This window comes from Ranitomeya variabilis, chromosome 3 (genome assembly GCF_051348905.1).
Source record: "Ranitomeya variabilis isolate aRanVar5 chromosome 3, aRanVar5.hap1, whole genome shotgun sequence".
In the NCBI taxonomy this organism is placed as follows: domain Eukaryota; kingdom Metazoa; phylum Chordata; class Amphibia; order Anura; family Dendrobatidae; genus Ranitomeya; species Ranitomeya variabilis.
The window spans coordinates 600,116,414-600,140,644 of NC_135234.1; the positions used below are offsets into that span (position 1 = coordinate 600,116,414).

General features: G+C 45.5%; 4 long non-coding RNA genes across 4 annotated transcripts; 1 reads left to right on the forward strand and 3 right to left on the reverse strand.

The window, feature by feature from the left end:
- Positions 1–2,094: 2,094 nt before the first annotated feature.
- Positions 2,095–3,156, reverse strand: LOC143818418 (uncharacterized). The gene is made up of 3 exons (XR_013224529.1): positions 3,090–3,156; positions 2,922–3,006; positions 2,095–2,202 (listed from the first exon to the last, which is right to left on the reverse strand). It is a non-coding gene; the product is annotated as an uncharacterized LOC143818418 (long non-coding RNA).
- A 3,738-nt stretch (positions 3,157–6,894) lies between these two features.
- Positions 6,895–8,653, reverse strand: LOC143818420 (uncharacterized). The gene is made up of 3 exons (XR_013224531.1): positions 8,593–8,653; positions 7,462–7,525; positions 6,895–7,339 (listed from the first exon to the last, which is right to left on the reverse strand). It is a non-coding gene; the product is annotated as an uncharacterized LOC143818420 (long non-coding RNA).
- Positions 7,843–8,271, reverse strand: LOC143818419 (uncharacterized). Its single transcript, XR_013224530.1, has 3 exons — positions 8,142–8,271; positions 7,985–8,052; positions 7,843–7,901 (listed from the first exon to the last, which is right to left on the reverse strand). It is a non-coding gene; the product is annotated as an uncharacterized LOC143818419 (long non-coding RNA).
- A 1,054-nt stretch (positions 8,654–9,707) lies between the features above and the next one.
- LOC143818421 (uncharacterized) lies at positions 9,708–10,928 on the forward strand. The gene is made up of 4 exons (XR_013224532.1): positions 9,708–9,752; positions 9,842–9,909; positions 9,993–10,077; positions 10,797–10,928. It is a non-coding gene; the product is annotated as an uncharacterized LOC143818421 (long non-coding RNA).
- The last annotated feature ends 13,303 nt before the right edge of the window (positions 10,929–24,231 follow it).

Genomic DNA, 24,231 nt, shown 5'->3' on the forward strand with positions numbered 1-24,231 from the left:
CATGAGGGAATTTTCGGTTTTTCTATCACATTGCACCGAATTAGGTGTCTGTTCAGACAACACCATGAGGGAATTTGTGGTTTTGCGCTCCCGCAACCGCCGGTCAATTTGAATAGCCAGTGCCATAGTATCATTCAGACCTGTGGGAATGGGAAAACCCACCATAACATTCTTAATGGCTTCAGAAAGGCCATTTCTAAAATTAGCGGCCAGTGCACACTCGTTCCAATGTGTCAGCACGGACCATTTCCGAAATTTTTGGCAATACACTTCAGCCTCGTCCTGCCCCTGAGACATAGCCAGCAAGGCCTTTTCTGCCTGAATCTCAAGATTGGGTTCCTCATAAAGTAAACCGAGCGCCAGAAAAAACGCATCAAGATCAGCCAATGCCGGATCTCCTGGAGCCAGCGAAAAAGCCCAATCCTGAGGGTCGCCCCGTAAGAACGAAATAACAATTTTTACTTGCTGATCAGGACGATTGGGTGACATTCTTGCCGTTGGCTGAGTTTGCCCTTAATAATCGGGCTAGTTCCGCCACCTTGGTTTCGCCTTTTTTCTGCAACTCTGGTTTCCATCCTCGCTTTTCTTCGGGTCATGTGGAGCCTTCTGACTGTCCTGGGGTGGATTCTGTGGTGGATAGGTTGCAGCAGATCTGGAATCATGTGGTGGACAACTTGAAGTTGTCACAGGAGAAGGCTCAGCGCTTTGCCAACCGCCGCCGCGGTGTGGGTTCCCGACTACGCGTTGGGGATTTGGTATGGCTTTCTTCCCGCTTTGTTCCTATGAAGGTCTCCTCTCCCAAATTTAAACCTCGTTTTATTGGGCCTTACAAGATATTGGAAATCCTTAATCCTGTATCTTTTCGTCTGGATCTTCCTGTGTCGTTTGCTATTCACAATGTATTTCATAGGTCCTTGTTGCGGCGGTACATTGTGCCTGTAGTTCCTTCTGCTGAGCCTCCTGCTCCGGTGTTGGTTGAGGGCGAGTTGGAGTACGTGGTGGAGAAGATCTTGGATTCTCGCCTCTCCAGGTGGAGGCTTCAGTACCTGGTCAAGTGGAAGGGCTATGGTCAGGAGGATAATTCCTGGGTGGTCGCCTCTGATGTTCATGCGGCCGATTTAGTTCGTGCCTTTCATGCCGCTCATCCTGATCGCCCTGGTGGTCGTGGTGAGGGTTCGGTGACCCCTCACTAAGGGGGGGGGTACTGTTGTGAATTTGCTTTTTGCTCCCTCTAGTGGTTACTAGTTTTTTGACTCTGGTTTTTCTGTCATTCCTTTTATCCGCACCTGGGTCGTTAGTTAGGGGTGTTGCTATATAAGCTCCCTGGACCTTCAGTTCTATGCCTGGCAACGTAGTTATCAGAGCTAGTCTGCTGTGCTCTTGTCTACTGATCCTGGTTCCAGTTATATCAGCTAAGTCTGCCTTTTGCTTTTTGCTATTTGTTTTGGTTTTGTATTTTTGTCCAGCTTGTTCCAAATCTAAATCCTGACCTTTGCTGGAAGCTCTAGGGGGCTGGTGTTCTCCCCCCGTACCGTTAGACGGTTCGGGGGTTCTTGAATTTCCAGTGTGGATTTTGATAGGGTTTTTGTTGACCATATAAGTTACCTTTCTTTATTCTGCTATCAGTAAGCGGGCCTCTCTGTGCTAAACCTGGTTCATTTCTGTGTTTGTCATTTCCTCTTACCTCACCGTCATTATTTGTGGGGGGCTTCTATCCAGCTTTGGGGTCCCCTTCTCTGGAGGCAAGAAAGGTCTTTGTTTTCCTCTACTAGGGGTAGCTAGATTCTCCGGCTGGCGCGTGTCATCTAGAATCAACGTAGGAATGATCCCCGGCTACTTCTAGTGTTGGCGTTAGGAGTAGATATATGGTCAACCCAGTTACCACTGCCCTATGAGCTGGATTTTTGTATTCTGCAGACTTCCACGTTCCTCTGAGACCCTCGCCATTGGGGTCATAACAAGGAATACTGTCCTGGTTTTTCCACTGCACAATGTGCATAGGGTTTGTACAAAGTAGCCCTGGGCTGAGTCATGGTTGACGAAGGGAGGAAACTATTTTTTATGGGAACACTCAAAAAACACTTGGCACTCAGAAGAATATTTTGCAAGTTGATTATTCCATTTATTTGTGCATCCAGTTTAGAAAATGAACGTTTTCGGTCCATACATCAGACCTTCATCAGAAATGCCTTTTTTAACAAACTGAAATACAGGTAGATAATACAATAAAATGAATGTCAATCTACAATAAATCACAATATACATGATGCACAACAAAAAGGACAATAGAATTATAATGATATGTTTCCAGACCAAATCCATCATGTGACAGACCGAGTGCACGCAACCGTGGCGGCTGGAGAAATTCCGGGTTGGTGGTCCGTGAGTTGTAAGTGCTTTCAATTATCGAGAGCTAGATAACAAGAGATAAAAAGACTGTACAGCTGTACGTGCAGATCAGGAAAAGAACCAATGGCACAAAAAGTGGAAAGTTATGGCTTATGACGGTCAGTCCTGTCAGTGGACTATAATTGTGGTAGAGGTCCATATTGCCTCAAAAGGATACTAGGTGGAGGATAAATCCGGGTGCTTGCACGATGTGTTGTGCTCTACAGTGGACCAGTGATAGCCTACAAAGCAAGTGTGACAACATATCTTGATTAACAGATGATGGTGTCTATGCTGACAAGAGCACTTGTCATTATGTAAATACTGTACATGACCTGCCTAGATACTGAGTTGGTGGTCCTAGGCACATTAGGCGAAAAGAGAGGAGGTGAAAGATAAAAGGATGAGAAGAGAATATATATGTTTCTCTAAAGCCAAGTGGCATCCCCACTTGTGATGTGAATAAATAAATGCTAGGCCGTAATTTATAACAGTGTGAGGAGGTCCTGAGAACAATAGTAGAATAATGTTACCTGGTAGATTTAATGTGGAAGGGTATATCAAGGCCTAAACAGGCCAAAGCTGGGTGACCCGGGATAAGGCAGAGAGGCTGACAGCCTATAGTATATAAGGGAGAATATGTATGATAACCCCAATGCATATCTACCAGTACTATACAGGTATGGATAAAGGATAATTACCAGGTTGCCTCACTATGCCTGAAGAAGTGCTGCTGGGTGAAGGCGCCAATCCGCTGCTATGGGTAGCGCTGGAGGGAGGTATAAGAGGAAAAAATCCTAAATATCATGTGAAGGTATTGGCGGTGGAGAGCGTTGCCTCTAGTCGGCCCGTGGTTACCTTGAAGCGCCGGCTACGTGGCGTGAAGACTGGAAATCCCGGGCACCACTGTGTAATAGCGTTACTTCCGGGTATAAAAGCCCTATGTGATCGGGTCATGTGACCCGCCGCGTCATGTGACCGCGGTGTGTCTAACTGCGCATGCGCGCATCTGATACTGAGAAAAAGCAGCGGTGACTGCTTAGGATGTGTGTAAGACTATTGCGCATGCATTGGGGCCAAAAAAGCGGTGACTGCAGGGGATGTGTGTTAGACTATTGCGCACGCGCTGGGGCAAAAAGAACTGTACATAGTGGTTACCAGGGCGACATGTGCCGTCCAGGTAAAAGCAAGGAGAATGAGCATAGAAAGAATGAAAAAAGTCATGAATAAAATTGAGATAAGGAGTAAACAAGACAGAATAACAGCGCCTATATAGTGCCGAATCCCTCTAGGTGCTTGTATACTCTACCATCTACGGTGCCATAGGTGACCACCAGTGCCACGTGTGTGCCGTGAGCCTATCGGTTCTAGGAAAAAGGAAAAGACATAATAAGATTAGACAGATTAATTAAAACAACTATATACATATATTGCCATAATAAGGAATTGCATACACGTTATGTATATAAACAATTACAGGAATGCTGCTACTTCAAATTCCCTGTTAAGTCCCTTGGGCTCTAGGGTCTGTAAGGTAAAAATCCAGAACACTTCCATTCTTTTGAGTGTTTTTATACGATTCTGACCTCTTCTCTGGGGATCTATCTGCTCTAAGACCTGAAAACGGAGTTGGGAAATGTTGTGATTTTTTTCATTGAAATGGTAGGGAAGTGGTAAATGCGTCTTTTTACACCGGATGGTAGATTTATGCTGGGACACTCTGTCCCGGATGGCTTGCGTGGTTTCCCCCACATATGCCAGGCCACAAGGGCATTTGATGACATAAATGACATATGTGGATTCACAGGTGTAAAAACCTTTAATGGGCAGGGCTTTACCCATTTGTGGATGGAAAACTGCGGGGCCTTTTTGAACATTGCTACATTGTAGACAATTGAGGCATGGGAAGGTACCCTTTCTTTGTGTTTGAAGGAACGTTTGTCTGGCCATGGTTGTCTCTGGACCTATGTCGGCTTTGATCAATCTGTCTTTCAAGTTCTTAGCGCGTCTAAAACATGAAAGAAATGGAGACTTAAACTCAGGAATAAGTGGATAACTTTTGGATAAAATATTCCAATGTCTCCTAATGGTGGATTGTACCAAGCCCGAAAAGGGGTGAAAAGTTGTAACAAAAGGAATTATTTTAGGAACAAAATTGGGCCTCCTCTGTGATGTATTAGATCTGGCCTGGGAGAGTATCCCCTGTGGGTAGCCCCTGTTCGAGAATTTCTGCTCCATTTCTGTTAATCTAGTCTCCTTTATGCTATCATCGGATACAATTCGTTCTACCCTTTGAAACTGGGACTTGGGGATGGCTTTTTTTGTTGAGGAAGGGTGACAGCTACTGAAATGAAGTAGGCCGTTACGGTCTGTGGGTTTTATATACAGGTCAATGGCAAGAGAACCATCCCTCTCCTTGTAAACCAAAGTGTCCAGGAAGCTGATACACTTGGTATCGTGTTGTATAGTAAATTTTAATTCTGGCCATATGTTGTTTATATGGTTATCAAATGCCACAAGTGACTCCATTGGTCCCTCCCATATGCAAAAAATGTCATCAATGTATCTCCGTCAGATTTTGCAGTGACTGATGAACAGAGGGTGGGAAAACACGTAGTCCATTTCGAAGGCTGCCATATAGGCCACTGCGAAAGGAGGCGCAACATTAGAGCCCATGGCTGTGCCCTGTTGTTGAACATAAAAGGAGTCCTGGAACATGAAATAGTTCTCCTTTAAGACAAGATCTAAAAGGTCAGCGCAAAAATGACGTATTTTGAAATCCACTCTGGCTTTACTTAGAAGCCTGTCTGTGGCCTGTAGCCCCTTCTCGTGGGTTATGGACGTGTATAAGCTATTCACGTCCCAGGTAATCAAAAGGCATGTTTGGGATAACGGGCCCACGGATTTGATAGTGTTGATGAAATCATTAGTATCAAGTAGGAAGGACTGCGTGGTCTTAATTAAAGGTGTAAGAATTATTTTTTTTCTAACTCAATGGCCAGTGGTGACAGGACTGAATCTGTTAGGGACACAATAGGTCGACCTGGTGGTTTGGTCAATTTCTTGTGTATCTTGGGTAAGATATAGAAGATAGGGGTGATAGGATCTGTTTTGGTAAGAAAATCCCTCATTTTGCTATCGATGGTGCCTGCTTGTAGGTGTACCTCCAGTACCTGTTTGATTTTCTTTTCTATACGGTTTAGGGGATTGTAAGATATCTTTTTATAAACCGCCTGATCACCGAGCTGTCTAATCACTTCCTCTAGGTAATCTGATTTGTCCATAATCACGGTGGATCCACCTTTATCCGCTGGTTTCAAAATGAGTGATTTGTCAGATGCTAACAGTTCAATGGAGAGCTTCTCAGACTGTGTCAAGTTAGTCTGAAAATGGAATTTTCCTTGCTCCACTTCTCGATAGAAATGGTGGATATCCCTTTCGACTAGAGAGACAAATGTTTCCACTGGAGGACTGTTCCTTGGAGGCATATACGTACTGGGTGATCTTAATCCCAATTCTTGAAGCACAAGTAAGGGGGAATGGTCCTGACGTGGGGGTTCTCGTACCGGTGGTTGTTCAGAGAAATGGACTCGTAATCTGATGTTTCGATAGAACCTCTGTAGGTCCATACTCAATTCAAAGGAGTTGAATTTGTACATAGGGCAAAAAGACAGGCCCTTTTGGAGTAAGGAAAGTTGGTGTGTGTCCAGGTTCCTGGAAGAGATGTTAATCACCAATGGTAGGTCCTTACCTGAGATCTGGTTGTCATCTGGTTTGTGGAGCCCCCGGCGGCATTGGCCCCCCCGCCTCGTTTTCCTTTTGGACGGGTCCGACCGTTCCCTAAAAAAGAGTGAGATGTAGAGGAATATGACGTGCCAGAGCGACTGTCGGTGGAGCCTGAGGAACTTTGGGAACTGCGTCGTCGATTGAATTGACGGGTACCACGCCATTGGTAGACGCGGTTCTGGAGGTAATCCTCCGTATCCCTCAAGAATTTTGACCTCTTCTTCTTCTCCAATTCCACCCTGTGTGTGCGTAATAGATCTTGGTTCTTCGCCTTGAGTTCCAGGAACTCCTCCTGGGGCATGGTGCTGGTCAATTGACTCTCGATGGCCGTTACTTGGGACTTGACCGATTCCAGGTTCTTCTGCAGATAGGATAAAGTCAATGTCATTAGATCTGCAGAGCATTTGTTCAGTATATGCTCAAACTTTGTGCAATAGTCCTTATCATCCCTGAAGAAAGTTGGCTGTAAAGAAACCCTCAGACCCCTCGGGATTCGTTGGACCCGAAGGTATTCTGCCAGGGTTATAATATGCAACTCCAAATTGATGGCTCTTCTGGACTCACGTTCCAGATCCCGATTTTTAATCTCCTGGGTGGGAGTTTGCAGAAAGTCGCTCGGTGCGGTAACTTTAGCAAGAATCTCCGCCGCTTCTGCTGCGTTAAATGAAAAAGTCTCGCTGGACATTATCCAGGGTGCACGTGTAAGGATACTGTAGATAATGAAAAATGCACACGGCACTCAAGGTTCCTGTGTGGTGCTCAAGTCGGGTTTCCAGCCCCTCAATCCAATACTCAAAAAACACTTGGCACTCAGAAGAATATTTTGCAAGTTGATTATTCCATTTATTTGTGCATCCAGTTTAGAAAATGAACGTTTTCGGTCCATACATCAGACCTTCATCAGAAATGCCTTTTTTAACAAACTGAAATACAGGTAGATAATACAATAAAATGAATGTCAATCTACAATAAATCACAATATACATGGTGCACAACAAAAAGGACAATAGAATTATAATGATATGTTTCCAGACCAAATCCATCATGTGACAGACCGAGTGCACGCAACCGTGGCGGCTGGAGAAATTCCGGGTTGGTGGTCCGTGAGTTGTAAGTGCTTTCAATTATCGAGAGCTAGATAACAAGAGATAAAAAGACTGTACAGCTGTATGTGCAGATCAGGAAAAGAACCAATGGCACAAAAAGTGGAAAGTTATGGCTTATGACGGTCAGTCCTGTCAGTGGACTATAATTGTGGTAGAGGTCCATATTGCCTCAAAAGGATACTAGGTGGAGGATAAATCCGGGTGCTTGCACGATGTGTTGTGCTCTACAGTGGACCAGTGATAGCCTACAAAGCAAGTGTGACAACATATCTTGATTAACAGATGAGTGTGTCTATGCTGACAAGAGCACTTGTCATTATGTAAATACTGTACGTGACCCGCCTAGATACTGAGTTGGTGGTCCTAGGCACATTAGGCGAAAAGAGAGGAGGTGAAAGATAAAAGGATGAGAAGAGAATATATATGTTTCTCTAAAGCCAAGTGGCATCCCCACTTGTGATGTGAATAAATAAATGCTAGGCCGTAATTTATAACAGTGTGAGGAGGTCCTGAGAACAATAGTAGAATAATGTTACCTGGTAGATTTAATGTGGAAGGGCATATCAAGGCCTAAACAGGCCAAAGCTGGGTGACCCGGGATAAGGCAGAGAGGCTGACAGCCTATAGTATATAAGGGAGAATATGTATGATAACCCCAATGCATATCTACCAGTACTATACAGGTATGGATAAAGGATAATTACCAGGTTGCCTCACTATGCCTGAAGAAGTGCTGCTGGGTGAAGGCGCCAATCCGCTGCTATGGGTAGCGCTGGAGGGAGGTATAAGAGGAAAAAATCCTAAATATCATGTGAAGGTATTGGCGGTGGAGAGCGTTGCCTCTAGTCGGCCCGTGGTTACCTTGAAGCGCCGGCTACGTGGCGTGAAGACTGGAAATCCCGGGCACCGCTGTGTAATAGCGTTACTTCCGGGTATAAAAGCCCTATGTGATCGGGTCATGTGACCCGCCGCGTCATGTGAACGCGGTGTGTCTAACTGCGCATGCGCGCATCTGATACTGAGAAAAAGCAGCGGTGACTGCTTAGGATGTGTGTAAGACTATTGCGCATGCGTTGGGGCCAAAAAAGCGGTGACTGCAGGGGATGTGTGTTAGACTATTGCGCACGCGCTGGGGCAAAAAGAACTGTACATAGTGGTTACCAGGGCGACATGTGCCGTCCAGGTAAAAGCAAGGAGAATGAGCATAGAAAGAATGAAAAAAGTCATGAATAAAATTGAGATAAGGAGTAAACAAGACAGAATAACAGCGCCTATATAGTGCCGAATCCCTCTAGGTGCTTGTATACTCTACCATCTACGGTGCCATAGGTGACCGCCAGTGCCACGTGTGTGCCGTGAGCCTATCGGTTCTAGGAAAACGTGGCCAGACAAACGTTCCTTCAAACACAAAGAAAGGGTACCTTCCCATGCCTCAATTGTCTACAATGTAGCAATGTTCAAAAAGGCCCCGCAGTTTTCCATCCACAAACGGGTAAAGCCCTGCCCATTAAAGGTTTTTACACCTGTAAATCCACATACGTCATTTATGTCATCAAATGCCCTTGTGGCCTGGCATATGTGGGGGCAACCACGCAAGCCATCCGGGACAGAGTGTCCCAGCATAAATCTACCATCCGGTGTAAAAAGACGCATTTACCACTTCCCTACCATTTCAATGAAAAAAATCACAACATTTCCCAACTCCGTTTTCAGGTCTTAGAGCAGATAGATCCCCAGAGAAGAGGTCAGAATCGTATAAAAACACTCAAAAGAAGGGAAGCGTTCTGGATTTTTACCTTACAGACCCTAGAGCCCAAGGGACTTAACAGGGAATTTGAAGTAGCAGCATTCCTGTAATTGTTTATATACATAACGTGTATGCAATTCCTTATTATGGCAATATATGTATATAGTTGTTTTAATTAATCTGTCTAATCTTATTATGTCTTTTCCTTTTTCCTAGAACCGATAGGCTCACGGCACACACGTGGCACTGGCGGTCACCTATGGCACCGTAGATGGTAGAGTATACAAGCACCTAGAGGGATTCGGCACTATATAGGCGCTGTTATTCTGTCTTGTTTACTCCTTATCTCAATTTTATTCATGACTTTTTTCATTCTTTCTATGCTCATTCTCCTTGCTTTTACCTGGACGGCACATGTCGCCCTGGTAACCAGTATGTACAGTTCTTTTTGCCCCAGCGCGTGCGCAATAGTCTAACACACATCCCCTGCAGTCACCGCTTTTTTGGCCCCAACGCATGCGCAATAGTCTTACACACATCCTAAGCAGTCACCGCTGCTTTTTCTCAGTATCAGATGCGCGCATGCGCAGATAGACACACCGCGGTCACATGATGCGGCGGGTCACATGACCCGATCACATAGGGCTTTTATACCCGGAAGTAACGCTATTACACAGCGGTGCCCGGGATTTCCAGTCTTCACGCCACGTAGCCGGCGCTTCAAGGTAACCACGGGCCGACTAGAGGCAACGCTCTCCACCGCCAATACCTTCACATGATATTTAGGATTTTTTCCTCTTATACCTCCCTCCAGCGCTACCCATAGCAGCGGATTGGCGCCTTCACCCAGCAGCACTTCTTCAGGCATAGTGAGGCAACCTGGTAATTATCCTTTATCCATACCTGTATAGTACTGGTAGATATGCATTGGGGTTATCATACATATTCTCCCTTACATACTATAGGCTGTCAGCCTCTCTGCCTTATCCCGGGTCACCCAGCTTTGGCCTGTTTAGGCCTTGATATACCCTTCCACATTAAATCTACCAGGTAACATTATTCTACTATTGTTCTCAGGACCTCCTCACACTGTTATAAATTACGGCCTAGCATTTATTTATTCACATCACAAGTGGGGATGCCACTTGGCTTTAGAGAAACATATATATTCTCTTCTCATCCTTTTATCTTTCACCTCCTCTCTTTTCGCCTAATGTGCCTAGGACCACCAACTCAGTATCTAGGCGGGTCACGTACAGTATTTACATAATGACAAGTGCTCTTGTCAGCATAGACACCATCATCTGTTAATCAAGATATGTTGTCACACTTGCTTTGTAGGCTATCACTGGTCCACTGTAGAGCACAACACATCGTGCAAGCACCCGGATTTATCCTCCACCTAGTATCCTTTTGAGGCAATATGGACCTCTACCACAATTACAGTCCACTGACAGGACTGACCGTCATAAGCCATAACTTTCCACTTTTTGTGCCATTGGTTCTTTTCCTGATCTGCACGTACAGCTGTACAGTCTTTTTATCTCTTGTTATCTAGCTCTCGATAATTGAAAGCACTTACAACTCACGGACCACCAACCCAGAATTTCTCCAGCCGCCACGGTTGCGTGCACTCTGTCTGTCACATGATGGATTTGGTCTGGAAACATATCATTATAATTCTATTGTCCTTTTTGTTGTGCACCATGTATATTGTGATTTATTGTAGATTGACATTCATTTTATTGTATTATCTACCTGTATTTCAGTTTGTTAAAAAAGGCATTTCTGATGAAGGTCTGATGTATGGACCGAAAACGTTCATTTTCTAAACTGGATGCACAAATAAATGGAATAATCAACTTGCAAAATATTCTTCTGAGTGCCAAGTGTTTTTTGAGTATTGGATTGAGGGGCTGGAAACCCGACTTGAGCACCACACAGGAACCTTGAGTGTCGTGTGCATTTTTCATTATCTACAGTATCCTTACACGTGCACCCTGGATAATGTCCAGCAAGACTTTTTCATTTAACGCAGCAGAAGCGGCGGAGATTCTTGCTAAAGTTACCGCACCGAGCGACTTTCTGCAAACTCCCACCCAGGAGATTAAAAATCGGGATCTGGAACGTGAGTCCAGAAGAGCCATCAATTTGGAGTTGCATATTATAACCCTGGCAGAATACCTTCGGGTCCAACGAATCCCGAGGGGTCTGAGGGTTTCTTTACAGCCAACTTTCTTCAGGGACGATAAGGACTATTGCACAAAGTTTGAGCATATACTGAACAAATGCTCTGCAGATCTAATGACATTGACTTTATCCTATCTGCAGAAGAACCTGGAGTCGGTCAAGTCCCAAGTAACGGCCATCGAGAGTCAATTGACCAGCACCATGCCCCAGGAGGAGTTCCTGGAACTCAAGGCGAAGAACCAAGATCTATTACGCACACACAGGGTGGAATTGGAGAAGAAGAAGAGGTCGAAATTCTTGAGGGATACGGAGGATTACCTCCAGAACCGCGTCTACCAATGGCGTGGTACCCGTCAATTCAATCGACGACGCAGTTCCCAAAGTTCCTCAGGCTCCACCGACAGTCGCTCTGGCACGTCATATTCCTCTACATCTCACTCTTTTTTAGGGAACGGTCGGACCCGTCCAAAAGGAAAACGAGGCGGGGGGGCCAATGCCGCCGGGGGCTCCACAAACCAGATGACAACCAGATCTCAGGTAAGGACCTACCATTGGTGATTAACATCTCTTCCAGGAACCTGGACACACACCAACTTTCCTTACTCCAAAAGGGCCTGTCTTTTTGCCCTATGTACAAATTCAACTCCTTTGAATTGAGTATGGACCTACAGAGGTTCTATCGAAACATCAGATTACAAGTCCATTTCTCTGAACAACCACCGGTACGAGAACCCCCACGTCAGGACCATTCCCCCTTACTTGTGCTTCAAGAATTGGGATTAAGATTGTTATGGAAATATTAGGGTTGGATAAATATATCCCTGTGTGTGCTGTGGCCGCTCCCAATTAGACTGAGTATTTTGAGCGCTCATCAAGAATGGACTGTACACAACTGTGACAGAACAACATTCCATCAATACTGATACTTTATTGTACATACATAGTTTTATATTTTCACATAGAAAGGAGTGGTTAGGGGTTGTCAGGGGTGGTTAGTTAATTATCATATTGTCTAGCTCCTCTGTCATTGGTTATCTAAACATATATGGAATATTGTGATTAATGCTCATATGACTGCTGATCAAGCAACTAAACTCGAGTTCTCTGTCTAGGACAAAGTGGAGACACCTGACCAGCAGTCACCAAACATCTGACTCTCTTCTGCTTTTAGGGGTGGAAAACCCCATATAATCTGTCTGGCTTATATCAGTTTGTCAGCCATTTTAAACCATTGATTATAATATATATATTAGCTGTGAGCATATAAGTATATATTTGATTATAGAGGAGTATACATGCAAGTGAGATCTACATGATATATATATTTCTATCACAAGCCCCCCTTAGATATCACTTGCCCTAATCCTAGCCTCCTGTCCCAAAGCGCTGCAACTCTTTTGTGCTGTTGGCGAACTGACACAAGCCTAACGCCTGTGCCCCACTCCATACAGACTTTTCGCAAATGGGCGGTCAGGAGATCTGTCCCTAACGGGGGTTCGTTGCAATCAGTCTCTTAGTCAATAGCAGGTGTAGTGAGCGATGTGCAGTCTTTATCAGGTAGGTCATCTGTTCGGTCAGGCAGGGCATCCACGACATCATTCTGGCTTGGGTGTCATCTTCTGGTAGGGGAGCTTTCTTGCCATGCGATGAGTGGATCCAAGCGAGTCTTCCCTCCAGTTTCACAGAGTTTGGTGTCATCAGCAGCACTTGAGCAGGACCATCAAATCTGGGATCGAGTGGTGTTCTCCTTACAAGCTTTTTCACCAACACCCAGTCTCCTGGCTTCTAGGAGTGCATACCGGACACTGAATCTGGATCTGGCAATGAAGAAAAAAACTCGAGAATGGATGTTAGCAAGTTTCTTGGTGATTTCAATTACATAAGCAGACAAAGTATCATATTGCATAATCAGCTGCTAAGGGAAAGGATACCCCTAACCTGGGACTAGACACAAACAAAATTTCATATGGTGACAGCTTTTCTGGGCCTCTGGGAGTGTGCCTAACACTGAGTAGTGTGATTGGGAGTGTGTAGGCCTAAGTCTGACCCTACTGCTGACTGCATCTCTCATGTGAGGTTTGCTGTGAATGCAGGTCCCTGGTCACTCTCTATCACTTCTGGGACCCCATAGCTGCATATCTCGTCTCTGAGAGTAGCTTCTTTGCAGTAGTCTTTGCTGACTGGTTCCTCACTGGGAAAGCTTCTGGCCATCCTGAGAACACGTCCGCGACCACAAGGGCATATTCGAATCCTCCACTTGGCGGCATCTGGATGTGGTCTATCTGGATCCTCTGGAAGGGGGTACAGTGGTCTGGCAAGTTGATGTGTGGGAACTTTCTTCATTCTTCCAGGGTTGCATTTGCCACAGGTCAGACAGCTGTTTATGAACTTGGCTGTTAGGGTGGAGATTTCTGGAGCGAACCAGTAAGCACCAATCGGATCATTCATCTGTGTCTTTAATCTGTGTGTGGGCCCATGTGCCCACTGGACCACCATAGGGTACATGCTTCGGGGTAAACAGGGTTTGTAGTCCATTTAGTATACCCTTCCTTCTTCATGTGTTGCTCACTTCTGCACCCAGCATTCCTTCTTGTCCTTTGGGGCTTGCTCTTGCAACTTTTTTGAGCAGATCCCAGGATGTCATCTTGTCAGGTTTCCTGTCTTCAGCCGTCCTGTAGTAGCCGTCCGGCTCTACGACCTCTTCCACTTGTCCATATTGTCTTCCCTTGACTGTTTCTTTGGCTGCCATATCCGCCATGTTGTTGCCTCGTGCCCCTACTGTGTTCAGTTTTCCATGCGCTTTGACTTTTAGCATTGTCACCACTTTTGGAAGTTGAAGTGTGTTCAGCAGGTCCTTAATGGCTCCATTGATGCTTCACGGTTGTTCCGCTTGCTGTGAGGAAGTCTCTTGCAGCCCAGATGGGTCCGAAGTCATGTGCTATGCCATGCAAGTACCTTGAATCGGTAAACATTTTCTCAGTCTTGTCTTCTGCCATCTGGTAGGCCTTCATCAGCGCTATCAGTTCTGCTTCCTGGGCTGACAGACTGGGCGGCAGACTTCTGGACCACAGGATCTCTTGATTGCTGGTCGCTGCACCTCCCGTGTGGAATCTTCCTTCATCATCTGCAAATCTGGAGCCATCCACATAGAGGATCAACTCTGGGTTGGTCAGTGGCTCTTCTGCCACCTTGGGTAGTCCTGCTGTTTCCTGTTGCATGATGCTGAAGCAATCATGGTCATCCGTCCGGAGCAAATTCAGATCCCTGCAGAAGGTATCATGCCGATTTTGATCAGACTTTTTATCTGAGGATCCGTATCTGTATCCCCCCTTGGGAGTGGGAGTAGAGTGGGCGGATTGAGGACTGTGCATCTGGAGATGGTGACATTGTTGGGCAGGAGTAGAGAGCACTGGAGGCGAAGATGCCTGGCGGTGGAGAGATGTTTTAGCTGGGTTTGGTTGAGGATTGCTGAGATGTCATGCAGAGCCAGGATTTCCAATGGTTTTTCCACTGATGTCAGTAGTCCTGTCCAGGAGGGCGTGTGCTGCAACTGCTGCTCTCATGCGGGAGGAAGAGGCTTCCCTTGCAACTGGATCCAGGCAAGCTGAAAAGTAGTCCGAAAGTCTCTGCTTTCCCCCCTGAAGCTGTGTCAGGACTCCAGTAGCAAGGCCTTCTCTTCTCATCAAGTAGAGACGGAATTGCTTCTTGTAGTCAGATAGGCCTAGTGCTGGCGCTGAGACTACAGAGCCTTTTAACTTTTTGAACGAACTGAAGGCCACATCTGTCTGGAGGAACGGGGTCACACTGACGTATTCACACAGAGGCTGCATTAGGACGGAAGCATCAGGGATCCAGGCTCTGCAATATGAAACTAGACCAAGGAAGGCCTGTAGCACCTTTGGAGTTGTCGGAGGGACCATCTTCTCCACTGTGGTCTTCCGGTCATCTGTCAGGTGTTTCACCTGGTGAGCAATACAGTGTCTCTGGAACGTAACTTGCTTCAGACACCACTGGACTTTGTTCTTTGAGATCTTGCAGTGCTGCTCCGCCAGGTAGAGTAGGAGATACAAGGAATGGGCTTTACACGTGTCAAAGTCAACTGCACAAAGGAGTAGATTGTCCATGTATTGTAGCAGGGTTACTTCTGCTTGTTCTGTGACTCAGTTGGTGAGAACTGTGGACATTGCTTTGGTGAACTGTGAAGGGCTGTTCTGGGCCCACTGTGGCATCACTGTCCATGTGTGGTGTCCCCCCTGGTGCATTAAGGCAAACAGGAACTGGTCTTCCGGATGAGGGGGAACACTGAAGAAAACCTTCGCCAGGTCGGTCACTGTGAACACTTTTGCTGTGGCAGGCACATTCGAGAGCAGAGTGTGCGGATTCGGCATAATTGCAGTTTCAAACACTATGGTGTCATTCACAGCTCTCAGGTCATATACCATTCTGAACTTGGCTGGCGCTCCTTTTACAGTCTTTTTCTTGACGGGGAAAAGCGGGGTATTGCAAGGCGATTTGCGAGGAACAATGATTCCTATTTCCAGGTAGACCTTCAGTTGGTCAGAGGCAGCTTGACTCTAGGCCTGGCCTGGGCCTTACGAGGGTACGGGGTACATGGCTTGAGTGACACCCGTACTGGGGCAACTTGAGGTTTTCTCACGTGCTGGGGTCCCTTAGACCATAGACTTTCTGGTACTATGTCCAGTACCTCCTTGAGTAGGCCTCATTGGTTGCTTAATGTTCTTGTAGGGCCACCAGCATGACTCTTCTTGGGTCAGGGATGAAGAAAGTGTCACTGTCCCATCTTCCTGGAACACTGTGGTTGCCTTCAGCTTCTGCAGTAGGTTCGCTCCCAGCAGGTTGAGTGGCAGGTCCTTTACACCACAAACTGGGACAGGATAGAGTGTCCTGGCTGAGTGCACACGCTCAGTGGCTTTGTAAGCTGAGAATGTCTGACTTGACCATCAATGCCCATGCGAGACACAGAGAATTCTGATAGGCAGGTGGGATCAGCGAGTTCCACATGTGTCATCACACTTCTGGCTGCACCACTTTGGATCTGACAACGCCATCCACTTTAAGGGTAATTTGAGGTATTGGTCCTGCAGATGAAGTTTTACATGTCAGGAGCATAGTGTCTTGCGGGCCTGGCTTGCTTGCCTCTGTCCTATGGACAGGGTACTTCACTGCTTTCTGCACTTCTTCCTTGACCTGTTTCTTCTGGACCAACTCTTGAGTTGCATGGGTCCAGTCTCTTCGGGGCGTGAGTGCTTTGCACTGGTTCTGGAAATGGCCAAACTTGCCACAGATGTAACACTTGACACTTTTTCTGTCTTTGTAGGGTGGTTGCGCTTTCAGGTCAGTGGTCACCATGAGAGGGGCTGTCTTCTGCACTCCTGGTTGGGACTCAATCCCTTTGGCTACTGTGGACAACGGCATGATGGGTACTGTAGCGGCAGCGGGGTCCGGCCTGCTGATTGAAGCTGCGGTGGTAAGACGGGGCCTGCAGGTGCATTCGTGGCGAGGCCCGGGGTGCCATGAGACCGGCGGCTGCATCCAACCCAAGGTCTTGGGGCGTTACAGGGGCTGTGGCTGCATCTGCCATCACTTCTTCCTCCTGCTCCGACATAGCTTCTCCCCTTTGCTAACCTTATTGAGGTCGGTGTCTCCTCTCTGGAGTCTGCAGCGGTTCTTCTGGTGGTGTGTTGGTCGGCACTTTGCAGCGTCTTCACCTCTGGCTCCCCTTCCAGCGTTCTCAGCAGCACGGCACCCGTTTCCTTCTTCGCGCTCTTTGTGGTGCTATAATGGCGGCAGTTTTGGTGACAATCGGCAATAAACAGTCTCCTAGGCGCACATAAAACATTTTTTCTGGGTCAGTCCACTGCTATTGACCTGTTCCTAGGCCTAGCCACTATCAGTGGTTTCCTGATTGGCTGTCTCAGTCCATGCCCAAAGGCCTGTGTATCTGGTCATGAATGGTGAAGCCCAAGTCTTGGAATACTTGCATTACTCTGCAATGAAACTTCTTTACAGACTCTGTCTTTTCTTGGCTCATGTCATGTAAGCTGAGGGCCTGTCCGGCCAGCCTGCCTTTGGCCCACTCTCTGAGTTGTTCAATTAGCTGTGGCCCTGACTCCCAAGCATGTACGTCTGATTCTGCTGGAGGTTTGAATTGTTCCTTCATGATTGGCCAGAGTGCATCACCTGCTTCTATTTTCATTCATGGCCCAGAGATCATTCCAGCTGGCTGCATATGTTTGCTGCTTCTGCTACATTCTTCGGTAAAATGGCATGGGATGCATCCCTGGGTCTGGAAGATTGTCACCTGACTTGAAGCGCAGTGCACATAGTGTAATGGTGGTGCCTCTATCTGCCCCTGCATTCTTGGTGCCTGTGGGTTTCTTTTCTAGTACTAGACAGCATGTATGATGTTCCCTCTTCATCTTCATCAGAGGAATAGTTGTGATGGCTTGTACCGGGGTCATACACTGACTGATTTTGGACTTAGAAGTTGCTTTTTTTTTTTTTTTTTTTATGTGAGGATGTCTCCCCCCTTGCTGAAGCTATGATGGATTAGGATTATAGTTTCATGTTGGTGTGAATGTGGATGTAGGCAGCTCTGACCGGTGCTGAAGCTGTACATTATCAATACATAGTGATATCAAAGTTCATGTAAAACCTTAAGGGTTACAATATTGTTGACTGTGAAATGAGGTAACGGAGGATCTGTCAGTGAGCTCGTTCTGATATCACTCCTCCCCCCTCTGCACCCAGGGCTGAGCTGACTGCTGCCTGATATGTCTGGGGCTGCCCACTGTAGGGGGGGCTTTCACCTTCTTTCCCCGATATCACAACTGGCAATGGCTGGACTGTGCCAGGGACACCTTGTGCTGTAAGCACCATATTGTTTGAATTGGGCGTTGGCCCAGCCGGCAACATGGAGGAAAAAAAGAGGAAGAAGAAGGAGGAGGGGTTGAGGAGTGAGACAAAGGAATAGTAGGAGGGGAGAGAGAATGTGGAGAGAGAGAGAGGAAAGGTGTGGTGGGGGAGTGGATAAGGAGGGAGGAGAAGATGGAGGGTGGAGGGAGGAGAGAGGGAGGAGAAGAGAGGAGTGGAGAAAGAGGGGAAGAGAGAGAAGAGAAAAAATGTGGAGGAAGAGGAAAGGAGAGAGAGAGAGAGAGAGAGAGAGAGTGCGGAGAGAAAAGACTGACAGAGGAAAAAGAGGATAGATTAGAACAACAAGAATAATAGAGAGGAGCAATTATGCCTTCTCCCTGTAGGGAGAGACAGGGCGCACCACATACTGTGCAAAAATAACTACCTACACCATGGATTCTGCTAAAAGCAGACTGCGCAGATTCTCCTGTCTCATACCCACAAAAATCACTTCCTGATTTGCTCACATAACTTTCTGTTCCACCTAAACGATGTAAGCTCTGCTGCCACTTCATACCATGTATTAGTATTCAGCAATCTAACATCAGCTACTGTAACTTCCCTTATTTTCCTTTCTACGTCATGCCACTCTGCAGCTTGAAATCTGCCATTCTAATGAATTTCACGTACTTTATACCTTCCAAAAATCTTCACATACTTAACACCTTCGTATTCTGTCACTATCTACTGACTTTCCTGTTGCTCGGCCACTCTATTCCCCATGGCAAAAGCAAAAAATGAAAATGAAAAACACACAAAAATGAGAAAAGAAAACAGTACTAAAAAAAACTTCTAAAAATGAGTATATAAAACACTAAGTAAAACTCAAAACGATAAGAAAAACCTTCAAAAACTTAGTTCACAACCAAAAACTCAAAACTTTGATACAAGAGTAAAAAAAAACTTTTTTCAAAAATAAATAAATAAAAAATAAAAAGGTAAAGAGATTGAAGATTGAGGAAAACTTAATTAAAAAACTTTAAAATGCCGCAAAAAGAAAGACCCTTTAAGAGAGTAAAAAAAATTAAAAATTAAAACGGCTTTTCTCTTTTTTTTTTTTTTTTCCTTTAGAATCTCTTTAGGTCACATCAAAAAATGATAGATACAATTTAAATTTCACTTCTTCACAAAAAAACTACACATACCCAGCATTGCAGCTGAAAACAGTCAGAGAAAAAAAAAAAAATTGATTTACAATGCATATCTCTCTGCTAAACAGCACGGAGAAAGAGGAAGTTCGGACAAGAGAACTATTTCTGCTTCTTAAAGCGGCAATAGTACATGACACAAACAGACAGATAGACAATCCGAGAGATGCCCTTTTAAATTCTGTGACACATGCAGGCTGCGCTGGGAACAGACTACTGCCAATCGCACTGGACGCACCTGCGCCCGGGCCACCTGAGTGCTTGAGAAGCACAACAAGCGGGAAATCTACCACCCCGGTCCGGACGTCCTGACTGGATCGCCGGCACTACGGGAATCTGCAGTAGCCCTCTTAAGTTATCACTACCCGTGCCTGGAACATGGGACTACCTGCCCCGGAACTCTGCGTGTTCCTCCTATGCACGGGAATCCTGCAATAACTTATCGAGCGATTTGACCTCCTGCGGTCTGTTTCTCAGCAACCACAAACAAAAGTCACTTTTTCCTTCTTCTCTCGGATTTTACACAAATACATATACACGGTACACAGCAGACACCTCCCAGGGTGGATTCGTGGCTACGGATTTTTTACACTACCTGGGAATTTGTGACCACATCTGACTGGCAAGAGGCATAGACAAGGACTGGGCACAGGGGACTTTCAGGTAAGATGATAACATTTTCTTACCTTACTTATGGAGCTGCGCAGTCTCCTGCCCCTGTGCCAGGCCACGCTACAACTTCCGTATCTCCAGTCAGAAGGATCCCGTGCGTTTCATCCGAGCCGTTGGGCGCCATTTGTTATGGAAATATTAGGGTTGGATAAATATATCCCTGTGTGTGCTGTGGCCGCTCCCAATTAGACTGAGTATTTTGAGCGCTCATCAAGAATGGACTGTACACAACTGTGACAGAACAACATTCCATCAATACTGATACTTTATTGTACATACATAGTTTTATATTTTCACATAGAAAGGAGTGGTTAGGGGTTGTCAGGGGTGGTTAGTTAATTATCATATTGTCTAGCTCCTCTGTCATTGGTTATCTAAACATATATGGAATATTGTGATTAATGCTCATATGACTGCTGATCAAGCAACTAAACTCGAGTTCTCTGTCTAGGACAAAGTGGAGACACCTGACCAGCAGTCACCAAACATCTGACTCTCTTCTGCTTTTAGGGGTGGAAAACCCCATATAATCTGTCTGGCTTATATCAGTTTGTCAGCCATTTTAAACCATTGATTATAATATATATATTAGCTGTGAGCATATAAGTATATATTTGATTATAGAGGAGTATACATGCAAGTGAGATCTACATGATATATATATTTCTATCACAAGATCACCCAGTACGTATATGCCTCCAAGGAACAGTCCTCCAGTGGAAACATTTGTCTCTCTAGTCGAAAGGGATATCCACCGTTTCTATCGAGAAGTGGAGCAAGGAAAATTCCATTTTCAGACTAACTTGACACAGTCTGAGAAGCTCTCCATTGAACTGTTAGCATCTGACAAATCACTCATTTTGAAACCAGCGGATAAAGGTGGAGCCACCGTGATTATGGACAAATCAGATTACCTAGAGGAAGTGTTTAGACAGCTCGGTGATCAGGCGGTTTATAAAAAGATATCTTACAATCCCCTAAACCGTATAGAAAATAAAATCAAACAGGTACTGGAGGTACACCTACAAGCAGGCACCATCGATAGCAAAATGAGGGATTTTCTTACCAAAACAGATCCTATCACCCCTATCTTCTATATCTTACCCAAGATACACAAGAGATTGACCAAACCACCAGGTCGACCTATTGTGTCCCTAACAGATTCAGTCCTGTCACCACTGGCCATTGTGTTAGAAAAAAAAAAATTCTTACACCTTTAATTAAGACCACGCAGTCCTTCCTACTTGATACTAATGATTTCATCAACACTATCAAATCCGTGGGCCCGTTATCCCAAACATGCCTTTTGATTACCTGGGACGTGAATAGCTTATACACGTCCATAACCCACGAGAAGGGGCTACAGGCCACAGACAGGCTTCTAAGTGAAGCCAGAGTGGATTTCAAAATACGTCATTTTTGCGCTGACCTTTTAGATCTTGTCTTAAAGGAGAACTATTTCATGTTCCAGGACTCCTTTTATGTTCAACAACAGGGCACAGCCATGGGCTCTAATGTTGCGCCTCCTTTCGCAGTGGCCTATATGGCAGCCTTCGAAATGGACTACGTGTTTTCCCACCCTCTGTTCATCAGTCACTGCAAAATCTGGCGGAGATACATTGATGACATTTTTTGCATATGGGAGGGACCAATGGAGTCACTTGTGGCATTTGATAACCATATAAACAACATATGGCCAGAATTAAAATTTACTATACAACACGATACCAAGCGTATCAGCTTCCTGGACACTTTGGTTTACAAGGAGAGGGATGGTTCTCTTGCCATTGACCTGTATATAAAACCCCCAGACCGTAACGGCCTACTTCATTTCAGTAGCTGTCACCCTTCCTCAACAAAAAAAGCCATCCCCAAGTCCCAGTTTCAAAGGGTAGAACGAATTGTATCCGATGATAGCATAAAGGAGACTAGATTAACAGAAATGGAGCAGAAATTCTCGAACAGGGGCTACCCACAGGGGATACTCTCCCAGGCCAGATCTAATACATCACATAGGAGGCCCAATTTTGTTACTAAAAGAATTTCTTTTTGTTACAACTTTTCACCCCTTTTCGGGCTTGGTACAATCCACCATTAGGAGACATTGGAATATTTTATCCAAAAGTTATCCACTTATTCCTGAGTTTAAGTCTCCATTTCTTTCATGTTTTAGACGCGCTAAGAACTTGAAAGACAGATTGATCAAAGCCGACATAGGTCCAGAGACAACCGTGGCCAGACAAACGTTCCTTCAAACACAAAGAAAGGGTACCTTCCCATGCCTCAATTGTCTACAATGTAGCAATGTTCAAAAAGGCCCCGCAGTTTTCCATCCACAAACGGGTAAAGCCCTGCCCATTAAAGGTTTTTACACCTGTGAATCCACATACGTCATTTATGTCATCAAATGCCCTTGTGGCCTGGCATATGTGGGGGAAACCACGCAAGCCATCCGGGACAGAGTGTCCCAGCATAAATCTACCATCCGGTGTAAAAAGACGCATTTACCACTTCCCTACCATTTCAATGAAAAAAATCACAACATTTCCCAACTCCGTTTTCAGGTCTTAGAGCAGATAGATCCCCAGAGAAGAGGTCAGAATCGTATAAAAACACTCAAAAGAAGGGAAGCGTTCTGGATTTTTACCTTACAGACCCTAGAGCCCAAGGGACTTAACAGGGAATTTGAAGTAGCAGCATTCCTGTAATTGTTTATATACATAACGTGTATGCAATTCCTTATTATGGCAATATATGTATATAGTTGTTTTAATTAATCTGTCTAATCTTATTATGTCTTTTCCTTTTTCCTAGAACCGATAGGCTCACGGCACACACGTGGCACTGGCGGTCACCTATGGCACCGTAGATGGTAGAGTATACAAGCACCTAGAGGGATTCGGCACTATATAGGCGCTGTTATTCTGTCTTGTTTACTCCTTATCTCAATTTTATTCATTACTTTTTTCATTCTTTCTATGCTCATTCTCCTTGCTTTTACCTGGACGGCACATGTCGCCCTGGTAACCACTATGTACAGTTCTTTTTGCCCCAGCGCGTGCGCAATAGTCTAACACACATCCCCTGCAGTCACCGCTTTTTTGGCCCCAACGCATGCGCAATAGTCTTACACACATCCTAAGCAGTCACTGCTGCTTTTTCTCAGTATCAGATGCGCGCATGCGCAGTTAGACACACCGCGGTCACATGACGCGGCGGGTCACATGACCCGATCACATAGGGCTTTTATACCCGGAAGTAACGCTATTACACAGCGGTGCCCGGGATTTCCAGTCTTCACGCCACGTAGCCGGCGCTTCAAGGTAACCACGGGCCGACTAGAGGCAACGCTCTCCACCGCCAATACCTTCACATGATATTTAGGATTTTTTCCTCTTATACCTCCCTCCAGCGCTACCCATAGCAGCGGATTGGCGCCTTCACCCAGCAGCACTTCTTCAGGCATAGTGAGGCAACCTGGTAATTATCCTTTATCCATACCTGTATAGTACTGGTAGATATGCATTGGAGTTATCATACATATTCTCCCTTATATACTATAGGCTGTCAGCCTCTCTGCCTTATCCTGGGTCACCCAGCTTTGGCCTGTTTAGGCCTTGATATACCCTTCCACATTAAATCTACCAGGTAACATTATTCTACTATTGTTCTCAGGACCTCCTCACACTGTTATAAATTACGGCCTAGCATTTATTTATTCACATCACAAGTGGGGATGCCACTTGGCTTTAGAGAAACATATATATTCTCTTCTCATCCTTTTATCTTTCACCTCCTCTCTTTTCGCCTAATGTGCCTAGGACCACCAACTCAGTATCTAGGCGGGTCACGTACAGTATTTACATAATGACAAGTGCTCTTGTCAGCATAGACACCATCATCTGTTAATCAAGATATGTTGTCACACTTGCTTTGTAGGCTATCACTGGTCCACTGTAGAGCACAACACATTGTGCAAGCACCCGGATTTATCCTCCACCTAGTATCCTTTTGAGGCAATATGGACCTCTACCACAATTATAGTCCACTGACAGGACTGACCGTCATAAGCCATAACTTTCCACTTTTTGTGCCATTGGTTCTTTTCCTGATCTGCACGTACAGCTGTACAGTCTTTTTATCTCTTGTTATCTAGCTCTCGATAATTGAAAGCACTTACAACTCACGGACCACCAACCCGGAATTTCTCCAGCCGCCACGGTTGCGTGCACTCGGTCTGTCACATGATGGATTTGGTCTG